Below are 17,861 nucleotides of genomic sequence, written 5' to 3'. Positions count from 1 at the left end.
ACTTCTAAAGACTCTTAAACTTTTTTTTTTAAAATTTTCAAAGATAACCGGTAAGGGGATCTTAATCCTTGACTTGGTGTTGTCAGCACCGTGCTCACCCAGTGAGCTAACCGGCCATCCCTATATGGGATCCGAACCCGGTGTTATCAGCACCACACTCTCCCGAGTGAGCCACGGGCCAACCCAGAAGACTCTTAACCTTTTAAAGTGAGGTTTCAGGAGGAAGATAAGATCAGTCATGCTTAGTTGAAGATCTTTCCCCCTCCACATTCCTTTGTTGTGTATATGTTTTTTAATTTAGGTTTCTTTTATTAATATATATTTTTTAGAATTTACAAGTATGCCAAACAAATAAAGGCAGTTTTATAGCCATACAGCTATAAAATTAAGCTTGATAAGTTGACTTCTTTATCACTGGTTCTCATTGTGTTGGCAGGGGTTTGATTCCCTAGACTTGCTGCAACCGCTAGGCCCCTCACCTTCTCCTCTAGCACGCCTAATATGGTGTCACTCTGGTAAACCATATATTGTGCTTCTACTACAGCACTTTTTATAGCAGTGTGAACCTGGCCCTTCTGTGGGGAGTGATTTTTTAAAAAAATTTATCAATATACAGTGTAGTTGATTTTCATGTCCCTTTACCAGTTCTGTGGGGAGTGTTTTTGGGGGAAGACTGTTAGCCCAGAAACTTCTGTAAAAGTCTGCTATTCAAGATGTAGTTGAGGTATTTCCTCTTCTGTGCATCTTCTTCACAGAAGAAGAAGAGTTAATTACTCCTTTTGTGTCTTGTGAATAATCCTGTGTTATTCTATCTATGTTAGATCTGTCTGTCTACACTAGATACCTACATTACATGATTTGTCTCCATCTTTCTTTGTTAGAGTGAGTTCAGGGTTTGGAGAACAGTTCCACATTCTGATACAATTCTTGGTCCAGGATACATAATAAATAATTATTTACTAAATGAATAAATAACTCAGCTGGATTGATTGAACATCCTGTTTTCTGGCAAACATTGTCATTGTGCCCTTGATCACTAATATCCACTGAAAGCTGTGCCAGACACTGTATTGAATGCTTTTGCTTATTACAAGGAATCAGTGCTATCTATATAGTGATTAGTGTGGCCAGAATGCCTGGATTCACAAATTTCTTAACCTCTCCATGCTTCAGTTTCTTTACATATAAATTAGAGATAATAATACCTACCATGTGATTTTGTGAGGATTAAGTTAATACATATGAAGTGCTAGCTTGATGCCCTGCACATTGTCTTTGTAATGAATCTATTTTTCATCTCTAAGGGAGCATTGCCTGCTCTATCAGAACCTATGAATGAAAATCCAAGTAAGATGACAAATCTAGCTAATATTTAAAATATTTAGCTCTTTAAATCTCTCTGTATATGAACATGTTGTGAAATTATTTCCATGAACAATAACAGATTATGATATTTAGACAATAACTTAAACTGGGAGGAATAATGTCTTCAGTATTACCTACCTACTAAAATACTATATTCTTTAAATATGCTGTTAGATATCCAAACTCTTTTAAACATATGGGAATATATTGAATGGCAGTGTCAATACTCATGCTTTCTCTCCCTAAGAGGGGTTTTTGCAGCCCATCAATGAATTTGATATTTGGCTTGATTTGTCTTCTAATTTGGGAGCCTGCTCTATTTAATTCTCCTTTCAGAGACTGTGCTAAGGGAAGGGTAACCTCCTCCATTCATTAGCAGTTATTGAACAATTGCTCATGTGCTAGACTTTTCAGATACAAGGGAGAATAAAACATAATTGTTTTCCTCTAGGGAACATCATCTCATCATTTCAGTAATATTAAAATTAGAAGTTCCAGTAGAATATACGCATACTCTTTGACTCAGAATTTCATTTATAACCCAGATGCTCCTCAGCTTATGATGGGGTTATATCCTGATAAACCCGTTATAAGTTGAAAATATTGTTAAGTTAAAAATGGATTTAATATACTTAACCTACTGAACATCACAGTTTAGCCTACCTTAAACACGGAGAGACAGAATGGTTGTAAGGGTACTCAAAGTACGGTTTCTACTGAATACATATCACTTCAGCACCTTGGTAAAGTTGGAAAGTCGTAAGTCAAACCATTTTAAGTCGAGAACCGTCTCTGTATTTTATAAATGGGATAGAAATGTGAGTAGGAATTTATGTACAAGGTATTCATCAAACTATTATAAAAGCCTTAAAAGATAGGAGTTTTGGTACATCCATTATATTTTCCAGAGTTTCAATTAGAAACATGATATTAGTGAAGTAATTAAAAGTTTATTTTTAAAAAGTCTGAACTGGTGGATTTACATGGGGATGAATAGAGGGTTATGTCTGTTGTTTAATTCTGTGATCCATTATAAAGGAGTGGTAAAGTGCTCAGATCCATGTTAGAGCCCCAGTTCCACCACTTATTATATGTATGACCCTGATAAATTGGTAGTTTAAAATTCTGTAAATCTCAGTTTTTTAATCTATAAAATGGGCATAATATTAGTAGCTATGAAGTTTATTTTGAAGATTAAGTGAAGCAATGTATGTAACCTAAAAAATAAATAAATTAAAATAGCTTAATAAATATTTGCTGCTCTTACTGTTACTGGTTTACCTTATACTCTTTCCCTTCTTAATGGCTTTTCTCCACAACTGTTATCTAGTCCATCTAGACCAGGGGTGGCAGTGTTTGGTTTGGTTTGACAAAGCCCATTGCTTTGAAATAGCCATGGAGAGGTTTCTGAGGCTTTTGCCAGATTCCACAGAGCTGTTTCCTGTTACCTGTGTCTGCCAGTTTTGAAGGAGGGGAAATAGAAATACATGTGTCTTGGGTTTTCCCTCCTTGCTGTACACCTTCTTTTGTCTGTTTGTACATACCCTCTCTCCTTGTTCTCTTTCAAGTTTCATGTACTTTTTCTTCTTGCACCTTATTTTGGTAGGAGTCTGTTAGCTCCATTTTTAAAAAGTGTTTTGGCTGTTACTGTTTTCATTTCACACAAAATCTAACTCTTCTTTAAATGAGACATGTCCAAGTCAGCCTTACAAACTAGTTACTATTTGTCTTTAATTGAGAGGTCTAGAAGAAGCAGTGCTAAAAAGAATGTAAGGTTAAATAACTCTGAAGATTATTTATGCTATGAAATGTCATAAATCAGAATTTTATATTAAAAAGAATACAAACAGTTAGACTTTGAAATCACTTGCCTTGGGTTTAGTATTTTTTGTTAATTATTTTAAATCCAGGAATAACGCCATATTGTATTTAATTAACTTTATTTTGACTTATTTGAAGGGCAAGATGAAGATGTCTTAATGACATTACTCAGCAAGGAATCAGAGGGTAGGTTCCTTGGGTAAATTTGCTTGGTAAGGGTAAGGCCTCAACTACTTCTGTACTGTAACATATCTCTAATGCATAATTGTCATGAACCCTAAAATTCTGTGGCTTTTTTTTTTTAGATCTGTGACTACCTCCCCCCTACCCACCCCCATCTCTGCCAAAATTCAGGATTTTTTTCTATGACTTTTTAGTACATTAGGTATACATTAGATATCAATATACATTTCCAAATGCTTGGCTCTTTTTTCTAAATTTTAATCTGTAAAGACTATCACTTTTTTTTAAAACTATGCTTGATTTTGTTCAGATTTTTTTTAACAAAATTTATTAAAACATATGAGGGATCCTCAAAAAGTTGATGGAATGATCCATATTATCTTTGAATTCCATTTTTTTCCACGAACTTTTTGAGGTACTCTCATAGTTTCAGCTCTACGTGATATCTGGCTCCTGAAAAACTCAAAAAAGCACATTTAGTCCCCCAGTTTTACCGTCCCTACAAACTTGTATCACATTTATACTGACAAGTAATAAAATTGACAGATCTGAGCTTTACCATTCTAGACATTGGAAAAAGCATTACTGAACTATAAAATAGACCTGGAGGGAAATCTGGCAGGGGAAGAGGAGTTTGTATCAGCCTGTGACAGTCAGGCACTGACTTACTGTGAGTTGTTTTAACAGAGAACTGAATAGTTTTGCTGTATAGATGTTTTACTCAGTTATTTGTTATAACAAAAGATGAATATTTATGGCCTTTTGACAACAATTTAAAAATTTTGGGCCTTAACTGACCTTTAAGTGGGAGGGAAGGGCTCCTTTGTTATAGACCTTCATGTGAAAAGCTCCCGCTGGGAATAAAGCTGTTAGGAATACATAAATTGGTTTTAGGTAGGCTGGAATAATTTCTGTTAACTCAGTGAAAGCTACTCTTTACATATAGTTATTTTCCTGTGTTATCACTTCTTGACAGTGTTCCTTTGAAGTAAATCTAAAATTGCCTAGCCATGTCTCATTTTCTAAATTAGGAAAATGATTATCCATAATTTTTAAAAGTAAAGTTTCCAAGACTTCCTAGGATAAATCCATTGGTTGAAATGGAACAGTACTTTTGGTGTTTCTTTGGAAAGACTGAAAATAGTCTATTTTTTTTTTTCCTGGGCGGGGGGGTGGCAGGTGAGAATGGATGTTACCCCTCCATGATGTGTCAGTCAGAATTCTTGGAGGTAGTAAAAACTAATTTAAGCACAATCATGTATTTTAAAAGGATATTGGGTAGAGCTCAGTGGCTCATCAAATTGTTGTGAGGGTTAGAGAACCAGGCTCAGGGCTAAGCAGCCAGAAACAATGCCCAAAATCACATTGCACAATGATTCCCATGAGGATGCCAGTACCATTTAGAGACAGACAGACGCCACAGCCTGCCCCAGTGACATTGCTGGCTCTGGATGACTCTGAATGCTGCTACCTCTGCCCTGGACTTGACCTTGCTGCAATTGCTTCACCATTAGCGTGAGAATGAGTTCCTTCTGCTCTGCTTCTTCTGCTCACTATCCCTTTTCCTAGTCTGGGCTGGATATGCATGTTTGGCAAAGCACAAGTCCTAGATGTACGGATGTGGGACGGCGTTTGACTTTCTGAAATCGTAGGTGGGAGAAGTTCAAGCACACAAAAAGAATGATAGAAGTTTACCACACCTGATGTTTTGGACATAATGTCTGTGGAGCCCTCACTGTATGCCGGGCACTCTGCTAAGTGCTGCACAAGCATTAGCTGTGTCATCCTTATAACAGGTTAACTTTAGAGATGAAAAGATAGGCCAAGAGAAGGTAAACTGCCCAAGATCACACAGTTAGTCGTAAAGTTTATTAAGATCTTGTTTATGGCAGGTATGAGGGTGCTTTAAAAAGTTCATGGAAAGATTGTATTATCTGTTAATTCTATTTATCCATGAACTTTTTGAAGTACCCTTGTATATGTGTTTAGGTGTTTTTTTTTAAAGTTGAAATTTTGTGGTTTTAATTAAATGCTTTAATTTTATCTATTTTAAAATAATGATTGAATAATTTCTGAATTTTTTCCTCATTCTGTGACTATTTTTGTAATTTACTTTGTCACAGACTGCAGTCTGATAAAACACTTTCTTTCTGAACATCAGTTCTTGGAACTGAGTTACTGAGTGTGAGAGAGACAGACCAACATGGAGAGGGGAGATAGAGTGACCAAGACTGAGGGAGGAAGGGAGAAACATCACACACACACACCCCTCTCACACCTTTGGGAGGGAGAGAGAGACAAACAAATATATAAGGAAGGAAGGGGACACACACATGTATGTTGTCTTAAAAGCAGCATTGTTTGTTACTTGTAACTGTAGGTTGAAAAACAATGAAACTCTTTCCCCTTCTGCTTTAGGAAAGTCGTTGAGCTTTTTGGTTTTTAAAATTTGAATCAAATGCTTTCCCTAGAATAACCAGTAGATCTTAAGCCTCTCTACCAGTTTGCATTTTAAATTATGTATTTCTAGTTCTTAAAAATATATATCTAGGGGTAATAAACAGGAGCTGTTATTTAATTTAGGGAGTATCCAACTTGTTTTGGGGGAAAATCGTAAAGATAAACTCCCATAGTTTCTCTGTTGTCAACAAAGCTAGAATATTTCTTTGTAAATTACATCTCATGGTAATTATTCCTTTAGTACAAGTCTGTCCTGCAGATTTTTCTATGCTACCAAAACAGCACTTTATAATAATGTGATTTTAGTCACTTTTGCATTTGGGACTAAATGGGCAGCTATAATTTTTGTAAAAGTGATATCAAGTGCCTTTCCATACAAACACACTCTTGTAGACCAACTAAATGTGGGCTGGGTAGTAGAGAAATGCTTCATGTAAAACAAATGTCCATGCAATTAAAAGTGATTTTTGTTCTGGTAGGCTCCAAATATTTTTCAGCAATGTATAAAAGTGTTTTTCTCCTAGGAGATAAAAGAGGAATTTCAAAAAAATGGTAACTATTTTGGGTTGACTTCTATTTTTGAAAATGGGTTATCCCATAGAAAATAAAGGGGCTGAAGTATGCTTTATAAAAATTCCTTCACTTCTGAGGACATTAATGGAGTAGGGTGACAGTCTCTGGGGCACATACATGTAAAGATAGCATCTTCAAGAAGAAGCTATCAAATATTGAGGTCTTTTGGTATTCAAGTAACTTAACTCCCAGCAGTAATATCAAAGGCAAACCTTCTTTAATACCAAGCTACTCTCCATAGTGAATATTTTGTGTATTGCATTAAAATTCATGAAAAACAATAAAGCCACAGACTCTGATGTTGTTTAGATTTGTTTACATATCTTATGCATAATGTTGAAGATATAGAAAAATCATTCTGGAAGTTTTTACCTTGATGTTCTAAATAGAATCACAGTATTATGATGTTATATTGTTTCTTACTAAAAAAATATATTTTATTCATACTGTGTGTGAGTGTATGCAAGACGAAGGAAGGGAAGGAGAGAGAGATGACTTGACTATAGAGAGATTGTGTGTATGATAAAGTTTCAAAAAACACTACATAATCTATATGCTGTGCACTTCCATTTCCTTAAAATACAAAACAAACAAAAGCCATAGGTGATGCCCCAACATTGATTTCAAAACCATACACACCTTCCTGTTATCTTTATTTAGTCTTAATTATAGTTCTGCACACAAAGTGTTTTGTTGCTGAGAAAGAAACACTAAAATCCTGTTTTTTTAAAAATAAGGTTGTATTATTATAATTGGTGTATTTTTTTTTAAGAGTAAATTTTTGCTGAAAATTCCTAGCATTTAGAAAACTAGCATATGTATGTAGTCCTTTGGGAAAATTTAAATCAATGAATCTATTGAGTTTTTCTTCTGTTTAAATCAGTAAGTTGTATTGATGTTTAAATGGCATGTTTTTTTAGTCATGGGAATAATTTGTTCCAAGGAATTTTCACTTTCTCCAAATAATTGAGGACCTAAGTATAGCAAGGCCGCATTTCCTGGGTAAGTAAGGAATTGCCTGGTAGTTAAGGAATCACCTTGATTTTTATTTTAGAATAGGTATGTAACTTTTACTGTGTGATAGACAGTAATTGCATCTAATAATAACCACTTAGGTTTACAGTTTAGAAAGAAAATATTCCTACACGATATTTTCTGATTAATGACACTTTAAAAATCAGATTCTGTTGAGTATAAAGAACTAAAGCCAGTCAGTGTTATCTGATAGTATCAGGAACTAAGATGTTCCACACGAGATTATTTTCCAGATGAGGAAAATTAGGAATTATAACTAATAATTTTATTAAATATAGGTATATATATATATGTCTATATAGAGAGATGAGACAGAAATATTTCAAATATTCAGAAAGTACAGAAACTCCTTTGGCAAATACCTGCATACCACTGTATTAAATCCTAACATTTCTTCCCTTCTCTGAGTGTATAGAATAGCACTCAGTCATTTAGAGGTAATTCAGGCTAAACATTATGAATGAAAACCAATTATTGTGCTATGTTAAGGCTAGCTTGCTTTTAATTCTTTTAGACTTAAGTGTAGCATGTTCTGTGGATTCATTTGTTAATGCCACAGGTTTCTTCTTAATGTATTTCAATGAACTTTCCCCTTTTGCCCTATTGCCTAAAGCAACTTTGGAAGAATGGAGCAAATTTCTTAAATGGGCAGCCTGGATTTACATGTTACTCCTATGGGACAAATGTGAGATTTGTGACTAGTAATTTTATTCCAGTGTTTTTTATTATTAGTTTTATATAATAGTGAAAAAGACAGACTGAGATTTTGAATACTGGAGCTATCTCTGATTTGGACAATTTATTTAACCACTCTATGCTTTGGTTAATACCTTTCCTGTAGGAAGTTCTTAGAATTAAGTTGAGCTAATGTAAATATCAGGCACAAAGAAGTTGCTTACTTAAGTACGAGTAAAGATAACTTTAATATCACTAGTCTTCTTTCAAGTAGTTGAACTTGCTAAAGTCTGATTTCTAGATGATTGGGGGAATTTCTGTATAAAAATATTCAAGTGTTCTCTCTACCCCCCTCCCCAAACAAAGCAGATTTTAACATTAAATTTCATCATCTAGCTCTTGGAACCCTTGCTGATTGTTTTCATTGTACTTTTGGTTTATTTTTATACCTAAATTCTGATAAGCACACAGCAAGTGCTTTGTCAACCTTAAATTAAGTGAAAATAGATTGTTCAGCTGAAAGGTAAGTGGATAAATCAGTTTGGGGGCAATTCTAGAGAACTCTTGCCAGACTGATATCTTTGTTTTGGTCTTCAGGGACTATTAAATGTGATCACTGAGTCATACTTGCTGTTTTCTCTGTCCCCTGGCTATCTCTCTTAAGACCCTGAAGTTTGCCAGCCACAGGATGTTTAAAAGGTAAGAGTAGGCCTTAGCCTAGGGGGAATTTGTTTATTTAAAGAAAAAATAATTGAGTTCAAACATCCCTACCATGTCATAGCTAGTTAAGTCATGTTAAGAGTTAGTGAGTTCTTTTGATTCTTTTTGGTGGTCTAAACATAAATTTAACATAAATTTAAAGTAGTTAAACTTTTTGTCAGATTACTTGTAATCCAAAACAGAAATCTCTAAAGGAGTGGGAGGAAAGGGAGTGTCATTTATTTTGCTAGTTGTTTTTTAATGGGACTCATTTAATTCAAATCTACTACTACTTTCTAGATTTATGGTACAGATGCTTTAAAAAACAAAATAACCTTCCCCCAAAAAACACACTTTTTAAGATACGTCTTCATTAATTCTTTGGAATTGGGCATAAGAACTTTTAAAAGGTATAGTATAGCTCTGTAGATGTTTAGACACAATGAAAAATCTGAAAATTGATGATGTCATGTTTGGAGATTACTGTCTCCAAAATTTATAACTTATTTTTTCTTACATTCTCTTCCAGATAAGGAAAATTGAGGCAGATACTTTGGACTTGCCCAGGGTACCAGAGCAGATCTCTTTGATGAGTTGATTTGTAAAAACCAAGTCCTAGAAGAAGTGGAGGAGGAATAAGTCAGAGAGAGATCTGGTGTTCCAGAAAGAGGGAGAAACAAGTCCTTTGGCCCTGAAGGGAGAATATGCTCGATGTATTTAAGGAAAGGAAAGAAGCCAGAGTGGCTCAAATGGAGTGAACAAGGAGGAGAGTGGCAGGATATGAGGTCAGAGAGATCATGGTCCTTACGGGCCTTTGTAAAGACTTTGGCTTTAAGACTAGTCAGATGGATTCCACTGGAGGGTTTGACCAGAAGAATGGCATGATCTGACTTTCTTTTGAAAATGGCTAATCTTACTAACTGGTTGATGGTGAGCAAGGGAGAGGCAGGGAATGATTACAATAATGCAGGTGAAAAAAAAGATAGCTTAGACCGTTGTGCTAAGAGTAGAAGTGGTAAAAGTGTGGTAATGTTATGAATAGTGTGGTAATATTATGAATCACCTATTTTAAATATTTGAAACTGGAGTTCCCAGGATGAATACTTCATAGGTAGTGATGAGTACTGCATACAATGTGTGCTTGACCCATTTTTAATAATGTTAAGATTAATCACTGGGTTCAAGTTTTGTCACCCTGATTTAGCCATTATAAAGTTTCCTATCAACCTTTCACCTAATGATCTTAGCAACTATTGATATTTCTTAGATTCATCATTTCATGAAGGTCTGCAAAATGATGATTTTTTGAATCTTGTCTTTCCTTCTACATTTATTATTTGGAATCCTATAAAGAAGACTTCTCGTTTATTGACTACTTGGTTCCTCTGTGCTTGATTTACTCTGCTTGATTACTCTATACCTTTCATGATAAAGGTATTGTCCTAACAACTTCCAAAGGTGAACATGACTTTTTATGTATTTAATGTTTCAAGCAATGGTAGTCATTTTCATTTTGATGTTGAAATTGAAATTGACTCACGTTTGGCTAATGGGCTCCTTGTGTCCTTCAAGTTGTCCTCTGTGTCACTTTTTTGCACAACCCTGATAATCTTTGATAGCTTACTTCCTAGCCACAACAAATATCCCTGCAGTCTCTGTTGCTTTAAGTGGGAATTAGTATTTGAGACCATTAGACTAGGACTATGCTTTGTAACTGGGTAATAATTGCTTCAAGGCTTTTTCAGGGGACATAGCAAGGAATGGATAATTATCTAAATATCTGTCTGTCTGTCTATCTATCTGGCAGCTGGCTGGTAAGGGGATCTGAACCTTGACCTTGGTGTTATCAACACCTCATTCTAACCAAATGAGAAATCAGCCAGCTGGTAAATTTTGGGGGGGGGGTAGGGTGGGGGGGGGTTGTCCAGTTCAGGGATCCAAACCCTTGACCTTAATTATAACTCTGTGCTCTAACCAACTGAGCTAATTGGCTAGCCCAGATATTTATTACTGTGAAGTACATCATGAGTCCTTAATTGCCCCTTCTACCTAGATATTCCAGTTAAGTGATATTCCAGTAATTCCATTATTCCTTAATGATATTCCAATTAAAATTTCAGATTATATAATTTTTACTTATATGATTTTATATTTGAATCTTTTTTTTTCTTATGCAGCAAATCTTGGTTTCCAATCACAGTTATTAGCTATTGCCAGCATTTGTAGTAACAAGACTACTGAGTGTAGTCTAAGGTTTTTTTGAGGGTTTCTTTGGGTTTTTTTTGCCTTTTTGATACATCCTTGTAAGGATATGCTATTAAAATGTTGTGTTTTAAAGTGCCTTGAAATAATTTTATGTGTGGTTATACCACCAACTTTATATGTATGGTCTGGCTCATTTGTTTCAGTTTGTTTCCTATTTTTACAGGTTTTTTTCTTTTTGAATTTATTTTGTATTTTAAATTATCTTAAAATGTGTCTCCAAGGTAAAAACTATAAAACAAGGTATATTCTGAGAAATCTAGCTTCCATCCCTGTGTCTTCCACCCTGCTTTCTCTTTTCTTCATAGATTCCATTTAAAAATGTTGGTTTATCCTCCCATTGCTGCTTTTTGAAAGAAAATGCAGAAAAAGCAATCTGTATTTATATTTGTACTCCCCTAAGCTTTTTACAAAAAGAGTAGCATTTTGTGGAATATATTAATTATTCAGCTATAGGATGGGAAATAGGAAACTACTGACTTCTTTCATGGCTGCTCTTAAGACCTGTTACTGGAGCATCTTTTCACTCCTTATAAAAGATTTCCTCTTATATTCCTAGTTGTCTCCACAACAAGTACAGTTACCTCAAAGAACATATATGTTCAAAAAAGGAAAAGATTTGTCCACCCAGCTACCGCATTTGGCACTATTTAGCAAAATTTCATATCCAGCTATTCTTCTTCTAGGAGTCTTTACCAAAGGTGCACTGACAAAATTACAAAGTGACATATGCCTTTGTTCTCATTCCTTGAACGTTGGGACCATGTCTTGATTGTCTTTTAATTATGGCCTTTGTTTATTGGGGGGAAAAAGTAATAGTGATATATTTGGCATTAAAATCAATGGTGTTACTGTAAAATAAATGCCATTTTGAGACTTTCCCGTTTTAAAATATCGTAAGGTTAAATATTTCATCAATTGAAATTAAGCAATTCATCAACTTATTTATTCTTTCAATAAATATTTACTAGCACTTAATTTCATGGCAGTCATTGTTTTAGGTGTGTGAAAGATATCAGTAAACAAGATTGACAAAAATTCCCTTTTGGGGGTTATGTTCTAGTTATTATGGGTAAATAGATAAACACATATAATAAATAAGCAATTAATGTATTATGTTCAGAATGTGCTATTTTAGAGCTCCTCATCTATGTCTTCCTTTTTTCTTTTTCCTTTTTCTTTTTCCAGTCTATAAATGGCACTTAGGAATTACAAGGTCCTGCTGGGTAGAAGGCATTGAGGACTGAAGAGGTCTGGTCCTGGGTATCAATAGACTGTTCTCTATCCCTCCCACTTCACCATCAGCCCTGTTAGTACTGTTTTTTATTAGGAGGTTGCTCAAGAACTGTTTCGAATAGTTCTCTCTGGTCGCTATGATTTAGGTAATTGTTCTTAAAGATTTTGTATTTTTTGTTATAATATATTCAAGAGTAACATTCTTAATAATTGCACCTTTATTTCAGAAATGACCATTAAGATGTAGATGCCCAGATGCAAAAGTGATGAAACAGTCCATTTGTCATAAAGTGAGATGCAGCTGTGGTGTTTCAACCAGATTAGTAAGTGTGGCCAAATCTTTTTTTTTTTTTACTTTAACTTTATAGTTATTTTATCTACTTTGAAAAACACTTAATAAAAAATATGGTGGACATTAAAAAAGTGTCACCTTGTATTTCTGTTTTTACTTTGTAATACAAATTCTAGCATATGGCTCTAGAAGATATGTCTATGCTGCACCTTTTTAAGAATCATAACATTATTATAATATAACATATAATAATATATTATCATTATAATATTATAGAATACTGTAATATTATAGGGTCACAGCTTTAACAAAATATATGGAAGAGTTATTATAATACGACTATCCAAATACAGCTACTCTTATAATTTTTGGATATTTGCTTTTCCTTCCAGTATGTATTCTACATATTTTTTTAAAACATTATTTTGATCATAGAATTTTAAAGAGTATTCTTCTTGCATATCTTTTAGCATTAAGTTTGTTTCAGATGTTTCTCCCCGGGATTAAAAATGTACCCTTCAGTATGGTTTTCTTATTGTGGTGATGAAAATATTCTGAAATTAGGTGGTGGTGATGGTTGCAAAACTTTGTGAATATATTAAAAACCACTGCTTAAAGGGATGAATTTTACAGGATGTGTGAATTATACCTAAAAAAAAAAGTAGTCTTAAGAATATCAAGTCTGAGAGAGTAAAACCCACTAGAGTTACTAGTATTTTGGAATATGAAAATGTGCCACACATCATTATATACCTAGCAAAAATAATTTGGTGTTCTGTCAATAGAATAATAATAAGTATTTTTGTAATAATAAAAGTAATATAATTTATAAGTATTTCTATAAAAAATGCTTTTATTGTTAGAGACTTACTATCTCTTAAGCTTTAGTAATATCAAATGTCATAATATTCTGAATATAATGTTAGCATTTTGTAATGTTTCCTTTTCAAGAGACTGTTTCAAAACTAACATTTTAACTTTTCTACCTGAAATTTTTTTAGGGACAGAATTGTATCTGTTTTCCTCAGAAGAGAATTCCACAAGGTGAGAAATTGTTAATGTAGTAACAAAACAAATATAGTTGAATACAGGGTTAATTGCTCTTGACTTTTTAAAATCCTTTTCCATATACTTATTATATGTTTTCTTAATTATTACCAGACTCTCACAGATTTGTTAGCCATTCTTTTACTACCTCAGAATTTGCTAGCAAGACACAGATCATCTTGTTTGAAGTTAATATTAAAAGGGTGTGATAAAAGTAGTCACCTTTGAAATTCAAATATTGCTTCTCATGGTCAGAGCTTGTTCCTAGCATCCTTAAGAGTGGGTTTATCCCTTTTGGGAAAAACTGTTCTTTTCTTCCACTGAGGTTCATTTGTCTTTTACTCAGTGTACTTTACCTGAATGACTGGGGAGAAGATGGTTCATAGAAGCTCTGTTAGGGGCTTTAAATTAGAGATTGTTTAGCTGAGTTCCCACCTATCAAAATTGTGTAACTACTATATTTAGTTTAAAAGTAGAGTGCTTCCTACTAATATGTAATAAAGTATTAAGTAACATCTAATATACATTTTAAAATTCCTGAATGATCAACTTTACAATGGATTTTAAGTCATCATTAATTTATGTTATTATGAAAGAAGATGACTTTGACATAATAGTTTTTAACCTCAAGTTCAGGAGTGTTAAGTTAAAAATGTTCCTCAATTTGTGTCATGCCCATCATCACTGAAGAAGGACCATTCTTCTATTTCCTTTTATATCTGACCTTACTTTAAGGTGTTTTATATGTATTCTTCTGTTTTTGTTTTATAAAAAGTTTTATTATTCTGTGTGCCTGTACTTTAATTTAAAACCAGTCTTGATCTCTACCTGCAGCATCAAAGCTAGATCTGAACCAAATCAAACCTCTCAGGATAAAAGATACAAGTTTATAATCCAGTACAACTGATGTTCACACTACAGACAAATAGTTTGAGAGGAGGGAAACTATTCTGATATATGTGAGATCAAATTCTTCCTTGCAAACCCACAAAGGAATTTTAATCTCCCATCCATCAAAACTACTAGACACCTAACCTTTAAAAAGATAATATACAAAAAAATATATATATATACAAAAAAGATAATAAAAGATAATATACAAAAAAAGTGAATATGCCACCCTAAACCATGCTAATATAACTTAAGAAGCCTATGGAAAATAAAGCACTTGACCATAGCAAGCCTTAGAATAAATGATTTGATATATATAAAAAAGAGATATTATACATTAGGTCTTAATTTAATGTATGCTCTGCTCCACTTTCCTCCCCTTTACTTCCCTCCTCAAGATCTGGCTGTATTGTTAGTTTTCACCTAGTTTGTTTTATCTAAATTGTGCATTGTATTCCAAGTTGATATTTGTTAAAATCAAGCTGTTAAATGTAAAATTCCTTAAATGTATAAGACACACTAAAATGGGCATTTTGGAAAAGGCCAGTTTGTGCTCATTTCTTTATATTAGAATTGAAATTAAAGAATGTGAGTTAGATGCTATGGAAGTTTAGAGGAAAAAATATAAGCATCTGTTTAGAAAGCTGCCTGTCTAAGAACCTGTTGGAACAAAGAAAAGGATGGTGGAGCCTAACAAAAACATGTATATAATAAAATACCACAGACTATGTAATTTTAAAGAACAGAAATTTATTTTTCACAGTTCTAGAGGCTGGGAAGTCCAAGATCAAGGCGCCAATAGGTTCACGTTGTCTGGTGAGGACTGCATCCTCAGGAGATGAGGAACACTGTGGCCTCACATGGTGGAAGGCAGAAGGGAAAGTGACATTAACAGTGTCACAGGAAGAAGCCTCTTTTATGAGGGACTTAATCCCATTCCTGAGAGAGGAGCCCTCATTACCTAATCACCTCTTAAAGGCTCACCTCTTAATACCATCACATTGTCCATTATGTTTCAACACCTGAATTTTGGAGTGGACACATTCAGACCATAGCAGGAAGGGAGTTCACATGTCTGCTAAAAGTGAAACCAGGGTTGAGGCTTTTTGAAAGAAGTAGTTATTTACATATCAACAATTAAATATTTATAAGATCTTTGGTGGGGAAACTGGAAACTCTTGAAGTTGATGTTGATTTGGTATTATATGCATTGTTGAATACTCCCCCACCTTTTGTTTTATTTTTTGCTGCTGGCTGGTACAGGGTACTGAACCTTTGACCTTCATGTTACAAGGCTGAGCTCTGACCAACCAAGCTCACTGGCAAGCCCCTTAGCCCTACCTTTTAAAAAAATAACTGAATTAGATGTCAGGTGACATAGTCCCTTTCTCTTGTTTCTTTCTTCCCTTTTTTTTTTCATGGTGGCTGGCCAGTATGAGGATCTAAACCCTTGACCTTGGTGTTTTAACACCCTGCTGAGTTTCTTTAATTTTTGAGTCTTTTGTATGCCATACTAATTTCATTATTCTCACTTCGATATGGTACCACACTGCATAAGTAGAGCAGATAATGTCCCCATTTTACAAATGAGAAAATCCAAAGTGGAATTGGCTTTAGGTTCTTTTTACTAATCTATGTTACCACCCTGTCAACTGATACTTTGCTATATATAGAAGTAGTAATTATTAGGATAGTCTTGAAAGAAGTGTTTCTAACCAGGAAGAACCACATAGGTTGAGTAGTTTAAAAAACACATATATACAAACAAAAATGTAAATAATGAATAATTTTTTCATTATTAATTATAAGTTATTCATCATTTATTAAATTTATATGTATTTAGTCCACCTCTGTATTTATAGGAAAGTATTTCATAAATATTTCCAGTGTAGAATGAATACAATAAAATTTAGGTATTTTCAATTTTGAGCATGACTGTTTACTTTCCTTAAAGGGTAGGTGTCTAGTTTTGATGGGCGGGAGATTAGAATTCCTTTGTGGGTATGCAATGAGGAATTTGATCTCACATATTTCAGAATATAGTTTTCCTCCCCGCAGACTATTTGTCTGTATTGTGAATATCAGGTGTACTGGATTATAAACCTGCATCTTTTATCCTGAGAGGCTTGATTTGGTTCGGATCCAGCTTTGATACTGCAGGTAGAGATTAAGATTGGTTTTCAGTAATTCAGTGCTATCCTAGGTCATTCTAGGTCTGGAGGGTCTTCGGATACACTAACCACTTGGTTTCAATACCTAACTTACATTTGAGCCTATGGAAAGATTGTAAGAGATTTCACATGTAGGTGGTGGAATAAACGAATGCCCATTGACTGATAGTCTATTTAATACCTTGGAGTTATTGTACTTTGAAGTTTAGTAATATTTTTGTTGTTCAAAAATAGGCTATAATATTAAATAGGCTATAATATTAAAAAGATAGTTTTTCTGACTCTGATTTCTTATTGCATATTAAGGCTTCAGGTGTTACAATTCAGTTTAACTAAAGTTGAACTTTATCCACAAAAATGTGGCTAGTTTTGTAATTTTCTAAAAGAACACGGTTATTTTAGATACCTTTTTGTTTCATGTTCCACTCTTAGAGTTCCAGCTGAGCTGGCTTAATTTTATTTTTTCAGCTACTTGCTTTTTAAATTAAAAAAAAAAAAACAAAAACATAAAAACAAAACTCAGAATAGGTTGAAAGTCGACACAAATTGCTGCCACAGAATAAAAGTGCTGATCAAGTTAAATCAACCTCTGCAATGTGTATTAAAGGAAAACCTCTCCTCTCTCCCCCAATTTGAAGAACAAGCATTTTCCCTGCCAAGAAGGACTGACTTTAAATGGGCCAGCTGTCCATATTAGGAGCATAGGGTTGCTAAGGTGACCATGGCTGTTTGGAGAAGAATGCAGCTGAGAGAGCAAGTTCTTGATGTGTGAGCTGAGGGAAGGAATGTGGTGTGATTGTGCATCATTCCTCCTAATCACATGCTCACAAAGTGCTGTGTGGGCAGCATGTGGAAATTACAAGTCTGAGTGCTGGAGCTAGTGTGTGGTTAAAATCATTTTGTTTTCATGTGAGCCAGAGGCTTACAAGTGTAGATGGAGAATGTCTACCTTGTATGTATATGTGTGCTTGGGTTGAAGGAGAAGGGACCTTAATAGTGGATGAAATGGAAATTAATTTATTTTGCTTGATGGACACATGTTCATCGTTTCTTTTAAAAAAGTATTTATCTTTGGATGAGTGTTGTCTTTCCAGTTTATCTCTTTCAGTTATATATACAGTGTTAATCTTAAGGTCCCCAATGTGTTCCTT

General features: G+C 34.2%; 1 protein-coding gene across 5 annotated transcripts in view; it reads left to right on the top strand.

Moving 5' to 3' along the window:
• Positions 1-17,861, top strand: part of FRS2 (fibroblast growth factor receptor substrate 2) — a 91,966-nt gene that overhangs the window by 36,253 nt on the left and 37,852 nt on the right. For 3 of the 5 annotated variants that reach the window (XM_063075280.1, XM_063075277.1, XM_063075276.1), the window contains exons 2-6: positions 8,710-8,811; positions 9,341-9,596; positions 12,262-12,455; positions 12,537-12,632; positions 13,603-13,645. The gene's annotated coding sequence lies outside the window, so the exon portion shown is untranslated. Of the gene's footprint in view, positions 1-8,709; positions 8,812-9,340; positions 9,597-10,135; positions 10,270-12,261; positions 12,456-12,536; positions 12,633-13,602; positions 13,646-17,861 lie in introns of those variants that run through there. The other 2 variants (XM_063075278.1, XM_063075279.1) reach the window with 2 other exon arrangements.

Source organism: Cynocephalus volans, chromosome 12 (genome assembly GCF_027409185.1).
Source record: "Cynocephalus volans isolate mCynVol1 chromosome 12, mCynVol1.pri, whole genome shotgun sequence".
NCBI lineage: Eukaryota > Metazoa > Chordata > Mammalia > Dermoptera > Cynocephalidae > Cynocephalus > Cynocephalus volans.
Note: the sequence above shows the minus strand (reverse complement) of the source record. Positions and strands in the feature narration are given on the sequence as shown.